At 42.8% G+C, this 15618-nt stretch overlaps 1 protein-coding gene across 1 annotated transcript in view; it reads left to right on the top strand.

Annotated features, from left to right (window-relative positions):
• CEP85L (centrosomal protein 85 like) overlaps positions 1 to 15618 on the top strand; it is a 198250-nt gene that overhangs the window by 35152 nt on the left and 147480 nt on the right. The gene's annotated exons all lie outside the window — the stretch shown is intronic.

The raw sequence follows: 15618 nt of genomic DNA, 5'->3' as shown, positions 1-15618 counted from the left end.
GTTAATGTAGGCTCACAGGAAACGTTGTTCTTGTTCAGTAGCGTGTTATGATTGCAGTTTCCTAGCTTTATATCTCGAAAAAGGCTGAACTTTACAAATGCTCCCTGCTTCTTGCATCATGGAAACGTGACCAAACTGGAGTCTATATACAGCCCAAATTTCATGTAAGTTTTTATGTTTCTAAAAATGATGTGGTTTCACATATGATTGGTATATACTTATTTTTTTTCAGGGAGACTCGAATGTAAGGGCCGTTTCACACTGCTGCAGGATGCAAAATCGCATGTGATTGGCACCGCAAAAAATGCCAATTGTACTTGTTAGAAGTATAAAGAATTTAGTCTGATATAGATTTTATTTGGGTGAACCTCCGCTTTAAGAAGCATGGGCGGAAGTGACGTTTTGACATCGCTTACGCCCTGCTATGCTATGGAGACAGGTGGGGGCCATCTTGCCCTCACTCGTATCCCAGCTGAGCAGGAGGAAGCACCCGATCGCCTCCGCCGCTGCCAACAACTCCGGTAAGCGGCGGGAGAGCGGCGGTAGGGGGGGGCCCCTCTCCCACTGCCGATAACGGTGATCTTGCGGCGAATCTGCCACGGAGACCACCGTTATCGTTTAAAGGACCGCTCACTGTAAAGATAGATATCTCTGTTGTGGCAGCAGCTGCTGCCGTTACCGATATATCCATCTTTAAAAAACTATGTAGATATACAGTGAGGGGTCCTTAAGTGGTTAAATCAAGTCTTTTTACTAGTGATTTAAATCAAATCCACCCTGTCTTTAATATACTGCTTTATATCCGATGTCGGCCTTTTTCAGTGATGCCTGGTCAGTTCCCAATTGGTTGCTGAGTAAATTAAAGCGGTTGTATACCCGCACAAATTTTTTTTTAATAAAAAAAATAAACTTGTAAGGCAAAGGCATAATGAGCTAGTATGCACCGCATACTAGCTCATTATGAAATACTCACCTTCGATCGAGGCGTTGGCATCGGATCACGGCCACTGCCGAGGGAGCTGACATTTTCCTAATCGGCGGGTTTCGTGGCTCCGGCACTGTGGGTCTGGCAGCATCCGCCGGACCATTTATCGTGCATGCACCACTGACGTCAGCGGTTGCATGCAAGGTGAATATCTCCTAAACATACAGGATTAGGAGATATTCATTTTACATACAGGTAAGCCTTATTATTGGCTTACCTGTAGGTAAAAATAGGGTATACAACCACTTTAAAGAAAGTCAGTGTGGGTCAGTTCTATTTCATAATTTTTCATGTGTTGTACTACTATGTGTGTTTATACAAGGAATTCTGGTTGTGCAGCTTTAGCAGAGTGCGGGTGTTTATGGTTAAACATTCACCTTTTTATGTGATAATCATATGGCATATAGAGAAATGAAGGTGTACAAAGTGCACCAAGCAGTCGCCTTTCACTCCTTGTACTAAGAACAGTGAACAGAGTAAGGCTGGCCATAGACAGAGCGAATTTCTTTGGGTTGCAGGAAAGAGGTTCGCTTGATTGCCCCATCAACACAGACAGTCCCTCCCATGGAGCCACTGTGTTCTACTGGCGGGGGGGCATCATATGCATGTCTCTGGGTTTCTGCATTCTCCGATTTAATAAGTTACATTAGACGTAGGCAATAAATTAAAAAGGGAATGTGCCTTCTGAATAGGGTGACCACATTTCCAAACTACCATTTAGGGCGCCCCCCCATTCCCAAAAATCCGCTTGTGCTGTAACGAATCACAGCACAGTGATTGGACACAAGAGGCGGGATTTATGATTTCTCCAATCACAAGCAGGGGGCGGGGATTGTGCTCCTTCAGGCATTCCTGGCCAGGGCAAGTACTGTCGGTGAGTAAAGAAGTGACGCGGCGGCCTTTTTTGGGGGCATCAGATTGGCCCGGGGGGTGACTGTGTCAGTTTCATCCTGGGACACTGTATTGTCCTGGAATGAATGTGCCCGGGACAGACCTGCAAAATGCAGGACTGCCCTGGGCAATAAGGGACACGTGGTCACCCTACTTCTGAATAATTGATACACAAAAGTCTTTGCTTCTAGTTTGGATTTTTTTGGAACAAGTCCTGATTGTTAGAGGTTCCTTTCTTGAAGAGGTCCACATCTAAGTGATATAACGGGTGCTATTAGTCTACTAGAAGTGACGTGAGAGGACAGCAGGGCCTGGGACACATGAAAGCCCTGAGTGTGTGGCATACCATCCATGTGCATGCTCTGCACTGGTATTTCTCCTGGAATTCCAGAAATGCCCATTTTACACCCTGAAACACAGATGAGCTCAAGGAATGTGACACACTTCTGTGAGTTCCACATGTTGCTTTGGGAGGATGGCCAGAAATGTGTTGTGCATTGTCCTTTATTAGTTTCTACCAGGCTGGAGAAATCCTATTCATTATTATCTGGGTACATTGAAGAACCTTGTACAATGGCATTAGTTGGCCGAACCTCGTACAGAGCAATCTGAAATCTGCTTTCATCAGTGTGCTTACCCAGTGCAGGGTATTTTACATTTTTTACATTTTTTTTTTTTTTTTTTTTACATTTTTTTTAAAAAAAAACTTTTTTTTTTCTTTTTTCTGGTTTTGTCTGTGACTAGATGAACAACCAGAGCAAAGACTGTTCATAGCCAATACAAATAAATGGCATCAAGTCTGCCCAGTATATTCTTCACGTCTTCTAAACCCATACTGGCAAAGTTCACTGTTTAAATTGATGCCAATCCTGCTGTCTGGTCTATCAGTCTGGCTGAAGCCATTTATTCTTGTGTCGGCTAAGTTTAATTAACATGAAAAAATGTGTTTATCAGCTGCAAGTCATCCTAGCAAAATAGAAAATAATGTCACATGTTAAATATGGCAGAACTATGTACAAGTGTTATTTTGGTGGTTAAATTGGCACATAGAAATGTATTACTGCACTTTATTTAGTATAGATTATGTTGTGTTTACACTGTATTTATAAAGTATTAAATCATAGCTACTTGGCAGATGTTGGCTGTATATAATTTGTCATTAGGGCCCAGCTACATGTGTCGTTATGGCTATTAGTATGAGATTAAAGTCGCACTAAAGCAGGGCTTGACAAATTTGCCTGGAATCTAGGAGCCAGCTAAAAAAGTTAGGAGCCAGGAACGCGCCCCGTCATGCTCGTGCGCAGAAGCGAACGCATACGTGAGTAGTGCCCGCATATGAAAACGGGTGTTCAAACCACACATGTTTGGTATCGCCACGATTGGTAGAGCGAGAGCAATAATTCTAGCCTTAGACCTCCTCTGTAACTCAAAACATGCAACCTGTAGAATTTTTTAAACGTCACCTGTGGAGATTTTAAAGTGTAAAAGTTTGTCGCCATTCCACGAGCGGACGCAATTTTGAAGCGTGACATGTTTGGTATCAATTTACTCGGCGTAACATTATCTTTCACAATATAAAAAAAAATTAGGCTAACTTTACTGGTGTCTTATTTTTTTAATCCCAAAAAAGTGTGCTTGTAAGACTGCTGCGCAAATACGGTGTGACAGAAAGTATTGCAACAACCGCAATTTTATTCTCTAGGGTGTTAGAATAAAAAATATATCTAATGTTTGGGGGTTTCCAATTAGAGGGAAGGAGATGGCAGTGAAAACAAACAGGGGAAGCTCCATTAGCATTGCTGGTTGTCTTGTCATACCAACGGCCACCACAAGATGGCGCCAGATCACAGAAGGAAGCATAGGCCTGCTAAAGGCCGCAAAGCGGCCTCAATTGCCGCCACGGCGGGGGAGGTGGGGGCGCACAGAGATACAGGACACCCCAACTGTGCCGTGCCAGGTCGCTAATTCTAGTCGCAATTGCGACCTGGCGCCCGGGGTTCGTCGAACCTTGCACTAAAGTCACTTTGAGTTTATAAAAAAAAAAAGCCATTTGTCAAATAATCTCATCACGTGTACAAGGCATTACTGTTATTTTCAGGCTTCTTCTTTGTCCTTTGCACGCTCCCTATTGTCCACTGATGCACCTCACAGCTACTATTGTAGGGTGAGCAGTGCCATTATTTCTGATCACATGCTCCGTTTTATGTATTACCATTCCCATAGAGCTGAATGTGCAAGTCTATCTTGGGGGCAAGCAGGAAAGGGTGGCCACGTTCACATAAAGGGGGCATAAAAAATGAACATAGCCACCCAAAACGGGGCGTTCTGAAAAAAAAAAAAAAGCTTGCATTTTATTTTGCAGATCACAAATGCAGTGCTTTTTGAAGCCAGTATGGGGAAACACGCATTAAACGCGGGCTTCCTGCACTGCGCTCTGGTGTGAACAAGTCCTTAAAGTAAACCCTTAGTACCCGTTCACACTAGAATGCTGTGCGGGAACCCATGTTCTGTGTATGTTTGCACCTCGTTAAAAATGCCCTTCGGTTTAGCAATTTTTTCAGCGGGTGTGAATGCCACCTTCATGACACCCCAAACACAGATTGCAAATGCAGTGCATTCACCTGCACCAGATTGCATGAGACAGAATTACTATGCATTCCAGTTGCAGTGCGTTTTTTAAAGTAGCTCATTGGTCTTTTGGTGCTCAAATCGCACCACATGGGAATTCCTGGTGAACTGGCCCTTAGAAAGAAGAATCTAGTAATAAACATGACATCATTTTTAAAATGTAAAATGAAATGTGTATATACAGTCCATTGATAATGAGGAACATATGTGGATAAGACACACAATTCCCTCTCTTTTGCAGCATAAAGGATTGTGGCGTTTTTTGCATTACAAGTTGTACTGTATAAGAATGATTGTTTCTTCCATAATTTATGTGTCCGATGGAGTTCTTTGGTAGACATTCTTGGGAGCATCCTATTATGTCAGCAGCTGTGCAAACCAAAACATGCATTATTTTATTTCCAATACATTTGTATTAGATTTTATAAAATGCATTATTTTAAGTACTGTATTTATTGGCATATAACACTCACTTTTTTACCCTGAAAATAGACGGTAAACTGTCCCTGCGTGTTATACGCAAGGGGGCCGTGGAAAGTTTTTTTTTTTTCCTGAAACTTCGATCTTAAAGTTAGGGTGCGTGTTATACGCCGATAAATATGGTAATTTTAAATATAGCTGTTCTGACTTTCTTACCAGTGTCTTTCTAATTAATGGCCCTTTTATGAAGGTGTAGTTTTTATGTTAGTCTTACAAACACACAACAGTCAAATCAGTCTGTATATGCAGTAAAGCATGCTTGTTATAGTTACATAGTTGGTCAGGTTGAAAAAAGACTCCAGTCCATCCAGATCAACCATAAAAAAAAAAAAATATATCATACAATCCCATATACCCAATTCTATACCCACAGTTGACCCAAAAATACTTAATGTGGAACCTAAGTGGTTAATGGGCATTGTGTGTAGAGGTCCTGATCCTGTCTTCTCTGATCCTCCCCTTCTTCCACGGTCCCCAATCCATCTGCTGATGGTACAGAGCCTTGGGGGCACTCTGCACGTGCTCAGTTTGGTGTGTATTGCTAGAGAGTTTGTTTTTGGAGGGTGCATGTGATCAGCACTGTCCAGATAGGCAGGAAGGGATCATGCAGCTTCCTAGGACAGAGGAGAATGAAAACTCCTGCAAGCTTTAACTAGACACTGATAAAGGTCACGTGACTGCTAATATACAGCTGATGAGAAAAGGTATTTAGTTGTTTATATTTACTAAAATAATTGCATTTCCATGTGTACTGTGGGAGACCAGATGTATAGTGAATGCAGGGACCTGGGTTTAGTAACACTTTAAAGTGATTGTAACCGATCACCTTGTAAAACCCAAGACCATTCAGTTATTAATATTGAAACAAAAGGAAAACATTTGTGTATAGATATTTAAAAAACATTATAAATACCCCCCCCCCTTCCTTTTTTTAATGGATCGCATTCCCTCTGCTCCCTCTGTTCTCAGCTGCATAAGAGCTGGGGCGGAGGAACAGTACAGGCTGTGCAGCGGGGGCGTGCCAGTCTGATCATTGGAGGAGAGCACATTGCGTTCCCAGCATAGCGAAAGAACTGACCATGCTGTTCGCTGATGCCTAGTGTGGTCAGTTTTTAATAGGAAAACAGAGGGACTGGCAGGAACACCAGGGATTTCACATAAAGGAAGCAATACAGGATACTTTCTCATACAAGTACATGGTATAGTTGGCACATATCAGCAATATGAAATGCTGGGGTAACGAGCACTTTGTCTACTTGCCTTTTAATGAAACTGATGAGATGTATTTTAGGGATCAGATCATGCGCAGCACCTCTGCTTTCTGTGGAGGTGTAATTATGTGTGTTTTTATGAAGTTTTTATTATCGGCCTGTAATACTAGGCTGCCTAGCCGTGCTCACAAGGTCACCCCAGGGCCACCTTGCAAGGATAATGTTACTCTAAATGGAAATGTGCAATGCATCAGGAAACTTGATCTGAGATTGTCTGACCTATGGGACATTCTGTGGGTCATTTACAAGGATATGTCACATTCAGTCATTTCTGCACATTGTGCCACCAGCTAACAATACAACAATTTGGTTGTGTGACAAATGTTGACGTACTGTTTATCCCTGCAATGTATTTGTGTCTTCCTTTCTGTTTTTCAATGGCTTGGAATGCAGTGCTTTGAAATAATAAACCATTAGGGTATAATAAAAAATAAAAAAAATGTAAGGTACTGTAGATCTTGTGCCAGAAGCTGGTAGGAACATCCAGAGTAAAAATCCCATTTAATGGTACGTAACCTACTTTTATCTTTATGTGCGCTTGGCTGCCTATGTGTCTGTACGGTGTCTAGAAGCGTACAATTCTTCATCCCATAGAAAACATTTATGCCTATGTACTTGTGCTTTTTACACATTTACGGAAGTGTAAAATATGGCAAAATACTAATCTCAAACACAGAATCTGTTTTTTTTTCTTGCATCACTGAATGCTGCTCTAAATTACAAAGCTAAACACCCCCCATCTGCATTGATACACTGGGGTTGATTTAATAAAGATAAATAGAATGTTAATGTTGCAAGGAGATTTGCAAGAGGAGTTGCACTTGAATTATCCCCAGATCTTAGTAAATGCAGTGAATTTCTGCTGACTTCCATTATATAATCATGTTCAAGAAAACAATTCTGTTTTCTTTTTTTTTTTTTTTGTTTACTTGCATGTGATTGGATATTCTTTGCAAAGTTCACAAAACACTGTGGAAGATTCCCTTGTAAAGTGGGCAGCCTGTAGTAAATCTGACCTATTGGCTATAAAAGTGCTGCGTTTAGATTCATTCAAAAAAAGGCACATGTATCTGAAAGGGATTTTTTGCAGCTCTGCGCTTGAGCCCTAAGGCCCCATTCACACCTGAGCATTTTGTAGATTGAAGCCTAAAGCTACAAAATGTTGGAGGGGGGAAAAAAAAAATCTGTTGTTCTCTATAGAGATGGTTCACATCTCCACTCCAAAACACCTATACAGGGGGATCGGTGCTTGTAATCCCCCCCCACCGCCGCACCAATTACCCCTGACTGCCCAGGTATCGGGTCAAGCATCGGAGCAATTGCCCGAGTACAAGTTCTCAGGCAAATGCTTAATACTACTAGTATCGGTGTTGGTGCAACCCTAATAACGACCCCGAACACACCTCCAAGGCGACCACTCCCTTTCTAAATAAGCTGAGGGCAAAGATGATGGACTGGCCAAGCATGTCTCCAGACCTAAACCCGATTGAGCATCTGTGGGGCATCCTCAAATGGAAGGCGGAGGAGCGCAAGGTCTCTAACATCCACCAGCTCTGTGATGTCATCATGGAGTGGAAGAGGACTCCAGTGGCAACCTGTGAAGCTCTGGTGAACTCCATGCCCAAGAGGATTAAGGGCAGTGCTGGAAAATAATGGTGGCCACACAAAATATTGACACTTTGGGCCAAATTTGGACATTTTCACTTAGGGGTGTACCCGCTTTTGTTGACAGGGGTTTAGACATTAATGTTGTGTTATTTTGAGGGGATGGTAAATTTACACTGTAAGGCCTCATTCACACTACGGGCCATTCAGGTCCGTCTGTCACGGACCTGAACGGCCGCTCCATGCATCGCTATGGAGCGTCGGATGTCAGCGGAGACATGTCCGACCCGATCCGCTAAAAACAGACGTATGGGGGCCACGTCCCCATCCGTCCATGCAGATCGGGTAAGATCTGATGAAAATTGACACGCTGTCCGTTTTCATCAGATCGCTCCTTAGGAGGACAGCGGTGCCCGACAAGCCCCTCCCCGCTCAGTGAGCAGAGAGGAGCTTGTCATCCGTCGGCTCAGCGGAGATCTGCGGACAGATCTCCTGCTGAGCTGACGGGAGCAGGCGGACTCCGTAGCGATGGAGTCCACCTGTGTGAATGAGGCCTTATACAAGCTGTACACTCACTACTTTACATTGTAGCAAAGTGTAATTTCTTCAGTGTTGTCACATGAAAAGATAAAATAAAATATTTACAAAAATGTGAGGGGGTGTACTCACTTTTGTGAGATGCTGTACCCATCAACTTGATTTGCTTTTGTCACTTACCTTTTAAAGGGGAAACCTTTACCTTACCATTTAAACCCTCATGTTTTTTTCACCTTAATGCATTAAGGTGAAAAAACACCTTGCATTGTCTGGCCCCTCCGTTTTACTTTCCTGAGCCCCGAATTTCTATGAGCACGATCCCCACGGCTTCTCGGCTCTTCATTGGATAGATTGATAGCAGCGCAGCCATTGGCTACCGCTGCTGTCAATCAAATCCAATGATGCGGCTGGCGGGGCAGGGTCATACACTTGGCAGCTATGGACGCCGAGTGTATGACACGGGAGTGCGCCCGCAAGGTAACCCCCCTTGGGAGAGAGCTTCCCAGAGGGGGTAATGTATTGCGGGGAGGAGTCGCCAGAGCCGCTAAGGGACCCCAGAAAAGGAAGATCGGGGCCACTCTGTGCAAAACAAACTGCACAGTGGAGGAAAGTATGGAAAAAAAACAACTGAACCTATAGTATCACTTTAAAGTAGAACTAAACTCTCCTTCAACGAATTATAATATTGCATGGAATTCCCCCTTTTGTGCAGTTGCTAAATTATCAATTCAATAAACGTTCCACAAATAAGATATTTTAACTGCTTGAATATTAACCTCAATGCACATTGAGACCTTTACTTCCTGTTTCGTGCATCTGCATGCAAGCCGCAGGTGCACTTACAACATCCCACACGACTTGGCCGATCATACTACATCACCAATTGATTATAGTGATTTTGCACAAGAGCGATGAGGGTTTTAAGCAGAGACTTTCACCCTTGGGTGACTACTGTGCCCCTGTTAAAGGGCTGGTGTCACCTGGAGAAAGGAAGCACGGGTGGCATTGCTATTCTGACAGTTCGGAGCAAAGTGAAGGACAGGAAAGATGATGAGGTAGGCAACATTTTAGCAGAATAAAAATAAAAAATAAAATTTTTACATACACTTTTTGTTTAGCGTTAGAATACTAGAATATGGTTTACTTGAAATACGGTAGTTTCTGTGGTTGATAGTTTTAATTATTTATTTATTTTTTATTATTTATTTATTTTTTATTATATGTAGTATTATTATTATATGTATTTTTTTTTTAAGTTTTTTTTTTTTTTTTTTTTTTTTATAGCAGAATACAAAATAAAAATAAAGAAACAATAAATCCTCAAGGGATACCCCCATTCCAGAAGAAAAATAAAATGAAACAACTAATAACCCCCCAAAAAATCACTGCAGGCATATAATACGGTAGGATTGCGGCTGTGGAGCCCAAGAATTGTAACGACCTTCTTTGAGTTTCCCCTGCCACAGAAAAAGGAGGGTCCCCCTGCCATTATAGGAGTTCACCTTCCACTGAATCAGCACTACAATTTTAGTTTCCAGAGTACGGCAAAAAAAATAAAACAAGTGAGGTGGGTGGTGGTGGGTGTATGTAGTAGGGGATACATCCTTTGTGATTGTTGCACTGCTTTTCTGAATAAACCAGTGTCTTCGGTGCATGGCGCTCCTTTTTTTATTTTATTTTTTATACAGGATAGGGCAGTCTGGCTGACAACTGAACCACCTAATCGTATTTCTAATGCCTTTGTTTTTTCATGACGTATGCCCCTATGCTACAACATTATACTTTGCATGCCAGAAATCTGTTTTACCCAAGTAACAAAAGCAAAAAAAAAATCTGAGCTAAACATCAAGCCATACAAGGCTATGAGCTGCATTTTATTCCGCTTATGTATATATTTTGCCTGATTTGACTTGTGGGGATTCATATAAAGTAAAATCATTGCAGCTGAAAAATGACAGTGTAAGTAGTTTTGGTTTGCGCACTGATGTAAGGGGGGGCGGCGATCTCTAGAGAGTCTTGGCAGGCTTAGGTTTCGCAGGGATGTGGTAGTGCCAGATGGATCCTGCTCTTTCCACTGCATTTAAAGAGGACACATTGGCCTAAATGCTGGTGAATGTCACTTCTTTCCTGAAAGGTCATTTGAAAAGCGCATGATGCTGTAAGCTAATTTTATGCTGCTTGGGCTTAACTCTTGGAAACCCTCAACATTTAAAAGGATTTTAGAAACGTGGTTTTATTCGCAGATTTTTTTTTTTCCAAAGTGACATTTATGAGTGTAAATGCTCTTTTGGAGTAATCCTATATAGTGAAATAAGTATGCAGGATCACTAGAAAAAGTGACGGCATAGTAGGGAAGGCTAATCGGGCCCATTAGAGGATCATGATTTAATATTTGCACAGGGTCTCGACCACTGCAAGTAGATCTCCGTGACAGGGCAGGGTTTGTAGCACCATCAGATGACAGAGTACATGGCCATCTACGGAACAGATGAGGATTGAGTATTAGACCTGATTATCCAGGAAGGTCATTTAACTCCCAGCGCTGGTCTGAAGCATGAATACAATGGTGGAAGATGAAGATTCAAAGTCACAAATATTTGTTGGAGAGACTTTATTTGGAAACATTTTTTTTCTGGAACTCTATTTGGGTTTATTAGTACAGTATATGGTCTCTTTTTCACATAAGTGGACTCCGCCAATGGATCTGCCTGCTAATCCTAAGGGCTCTTTCACATGGAGCGGATCCGTAATTGATCCGCTCCGTTAGCCCGTTTGGCTCAGCGGGGATTCCTCCGTAAATCCCCGCTGAGCTGTCGGCGGACAGGGCGGTCCCTGCACACTGTGCAGAGACCGCCCTGTCTCTCCTCCGCTCTCCCCTATGGGGAATCGGATGAATACGGACCGTGTGTCCGTATTCATCTGATCCGTTCCGCCGGACGGAAGAAAAATAGGGTTTTCTTCCGTCCCCAAAAGCGAATCTTTGCGGATGGTTGCGGACGTTGGCGGATGCATCATCCGCTAACGTCTGCAATCCCATAGGAAACCATTACAAGTCCGTAAACGGACTTGTAATAAACGGACCGTTCGTCCGTATGTCTGAAAGGGGCCTAAGGCTAAGGTCCATGTCCGCTCTGTATATCGGGGACACGGCCTGCAGTGACCAAGGCTCTCCAGCCGAAACACGTCTGATTTTTTTGTTTTCCTACATGTGCCAATAAATTATTCTTATGGATTGGAGTTTCCGGCTATTTTTCTATTTTGTCTACACAGCCTGCTTTCCTCTATAGCAGGGGTCTCCAAACTGCGGCCCGAGGGCCAGAGGTGGCCCTTTGCTAGCCTTTATCCGGCCCTCGGGCACTATCCCTCTCACTGATATGAGGTACTATTTCTTCCACTGACATCAACAAGGAGGCACTATTTCTTCCACTGATACCAATGATGGGATACTATTTCTTCTACTAATAGGGGCACTACTCCTCCTCCTACTGACCACCAACCCTGATGCCATATTTATTCTCACTGATGCCAAACCCAGGACATTTTCTGCCCCCGCTGGCCACAGTCTGGCCCTTCTAAAGTCTGAAAGACAATAAACTGGCCCTTCATTTGAAAAGTTTGGAGACCCCTGCTCTATAGGCAGTCGGATGTAAATGTTTAAAGCCCTTACTTATACTTGTTAAATAATTATCATCACCTGGAAGGGGTTTCATTGGGAGAGCTTCTTTGTTGTTACAGGGGTAATACCATATCCTCTCCTGTGTGTGTTAATTGGTAGAGCCCTGACTTCTGCATCTGCCTTGTGTTTATTGTACCTCCTACAGCTTGTCTATGAAAGAAGTAACAGAGCATTTGCTTGTACATGATAATTATGTCCCAGCTGGAACTTGTACAATGTAATGTGCTGTCACTATACTCATTAATATACATATTTGTCAATTCATTGTACACATGCAATACATGTATACACATGTATTTTGAGATTCTGATGGCCTAGGAGCGCAAGAGCCCTTTCACACGGACAGGTCCGTGATGATCCGCCCCGTGAACCTCCGCTTGCCCAGCGGGGATCGCTCCGCTGATCCCCGCTGAGCCGGCGGATGACAGGGCGGTCCCCGCACACTGTGCAGGGACCGCCCTGTCAGATCTCCGCTCTCCTCTATGGAGGGATTGGATGAACACGTACAGTCTGTCCGTGTTCACCCGATCCGAACCACAGACACAAGGAAAAATAGGGTTTTCCTCCGTCTGCAGAATCGGAGGATTGCGGACCCGGATGTTCATCCGCTGACACCCGCAATCTCATGGGGATTAATGTATGTCCCTTTTTTCATCCGTAAACGGATGGATGAAAAAGCGGACATACGTTCCGCATGTGTGAAAAGGGCCTGATGGTACAAGAATAAGCTTTTTTTTATCCCAAATTCTACTTCAATTTGTTAAAGGTAAAAAATTAATAAAAAGCCACAACACTACTGGATAGATTTATATTGCCCACTAATCAATACCCTGAAGGGTAAGAGTGCATGACCATTTACTTGGCAAAAAATGAATGCATGTCTAAAAATCTTTGTGTTTTGGCTAGAGAGAAGAGTTAGAACCTCTGCTAGGCTTTATTTTATTTTTTTTGCTGTCTATCCCTGCTGGAGGGATTTTATTTTTCTGTTTGTCCCAGTGACCATCATTGTCGCCAAGACAGAAAAGTCATACAGATGTCACCAGGACAGGAATAAAGGGACAATCTTCCAACGAGGACACCTGTTTTAAGTGACAGTTGTGTAGGAGGGGGAATTCCTTCTCGCATCCTGTGTATGAGAAAGCTATATTATCCAACATAAATGCATTTGCAAAAAGTAAAGAAAGGGCAGCAATCCTAAAAGTGGCATACATTGCATGTGTATATATAAGCTTCTTTATACAGTAGATTTAGAAAAAAAGTTTGCATGAAGTTCTGATTTGGGGACAGGTATAGATTAAGATACCCTTGCAACCCAGGGGATGCAGGGAAAAGAAATTGCTTGATTTCCCCATCAACAGTCAGCATTGTTGGGGGGAATCCCTCCCACCAAGCTATTGTGTTCTCCCAGCGGGGGGCGTGGGGAGCCGTCCCTGCCAGGAGAACACAGTGATTATTGGTAGTGGCTATAGCCGCTGCCAATAATTGCATGCAAAAATACGACATGCTGGTTGTCCCCAAGTTGATCAATTCGGGTACACTTTGCCTGCTCAAAGATGGTTTGAATCTCAGCCGGTTCAGCAGGGACCAGCTGAGATTCAGACCCTCTATGGCCGGATTAGGATTGTGATGTAGACCTAAAGCTAAAGTTTATTCGGCTTATATTTTGCTCACCCTGGTTGCGCTTTTTCTTCCTCATCAACATGCAAATTTTGTTATTTTTAAATAAAACCTTTCCACTTTATTTACAGTCATGGCCAAAAATGTTGGCACCCCTGCATTTCTGTCAGATGATGCACCACTTCGCCCAGAAAATTGTTGCAATTACAAAAAATGTTTAGGCAGTCTCATCTTTATTTTTTATTTTTGTTTTGTATTGGTATAACAAAAAAAGCAGAGAAACAAGGCCAAATCTGACACATTCCACACAAAACTTAAAAAGAGGACTGGACAAAATTATTGCCACCCTTTAATTTAAAGGGGTTGTAAAGGTTGTAATCCAAGGGAGGGGGTGAGCATGACACTCCACACCGGGGAGAAAGCCTTGCATTACTGTGTGTAGTTACAGACAGAAGAACAGGAAGTGAGGATTTCTCTGAAGAAATAAGGACATTTAAAAGCAAAATTGAAGGATGAGGTAAGTTAAGGAGGACTGCACTAAGGTAAAGGAAGCTATTTAGGGAAACTTTTCTTTTATCTTTACAACCCCTTTAATATTTGATAGCACAGTCTTTGGAAAAAATAACTAAAATTAGTTTATTGTACCCATCAGTAAGTTTTTCACCTCTACTGAAATGTGGACCACTCTTTCACCAACTGCTCCAGATCTCTCAGATTGCAAGAGTTCATTTTCCCAACTGCTGTTTTGAGATCTCTCCACAGGTGCTCTATGGGATTTAGATCTGGACAGTGCAATACTCTCCAGCACTTTGTGTTAAACCATTTCTGGGTGCTTTTTGACATGTGCTTTGGGTCATTGTCCTGCTGTAAGACCAATGACCTAACAAAGACCCAACTTTCTGACACTGGACCCTACATTGCACCCCAGAATTCTTTGGTAGTCTTCTTTTTCAGAAAACAAGCTGTCGTTTTGTCTGTACACCACATTCTCCCAAAATAATTTTGGCTTCCTCAAGTAAGTTTTTTTGGCAAATTCTTTAAACAATTTTCTTTCTTTTGTCCACGTACAGGGAGATTAGCTACAGTGCCATGGGCTGTAAACTGCCTGACTATGTCCACACAGTGGACACGGGAAGATTAGGATCTCTGGAGATGGATTTGTAACCTTGAGATTGTCCATGCTTTTCCAAAATTTTTGTTCTTAAATCCTCGGTCAATTCTTTGCTGCTCGCTCTCTTGGAGAAGATGCTTCATGTGCCACACAGACGCACACAACAGAAAAATTGAAAACTTTTCACCATCTTAAAGTGGAGGTTCACCCGGAAAAAACATTTTTTACCCTTAGATTCCTGCTCATTTTGTCTAGGGGAATCGGCTAGTTGCTTTAAAATCGAAGCTGTACTTACCGTTGTAGAGAGCGATCTTCGCCGCCGCTTCCGGGTATGGGCTGCGGAACTGGGCGTTCCTATTTTGATTGACAGTCTTCCGACGGTCGCATCCATCGCGTCACGATTTTCTGAAAGTAGCCGAACGTCGGTGCGCAGGCGCAGTATAGAGCCGCACCGTCGTTCGGCTTCTTTCGGCTACTCGTGACGCGATGGATGCGACTGTCTGAAGCCTGTCGGAAGCCTGTCGGAAGACTGTCAATCAAAATAGGAACGCCCAGTCCTGCAGCCCATACCCGGAAGCGGCGGAGAAGATCGCTCTCTACAACGGTAAGTACAGCTTCGATTTTAAAACAACTAGCAGATTCCCCTTGACAAAATGAGCATCAATCTAAGGGTAAAAAATTTTTTATGGGTGAACTCCTGCTTTAATTGATTGCCGGTGTGATTTGTATATTGTTAGCGGCTGTTAATTGATACAGATGAGTTTAATTACAAATTACAGGAGCATCACAAACTTGGAATGCAATTACGGTATTACAA

The sequence above is a fragment of the Rana temporaria genome, chromosome 4 (assembly GCF_905171775.1).
Source record: "Rana temporaria chromosome 4, aRanTem1.1, whole genome shotgun sequence".
Lineage (NCBI taxonomy): Eukaryota > Metazoa > Chordata > Amphibia > Anura > Ranidae > Rana > Rana temporaria.
This window is presented reverse-complemented; position numbering and strand designations above follow the sequence as displayed.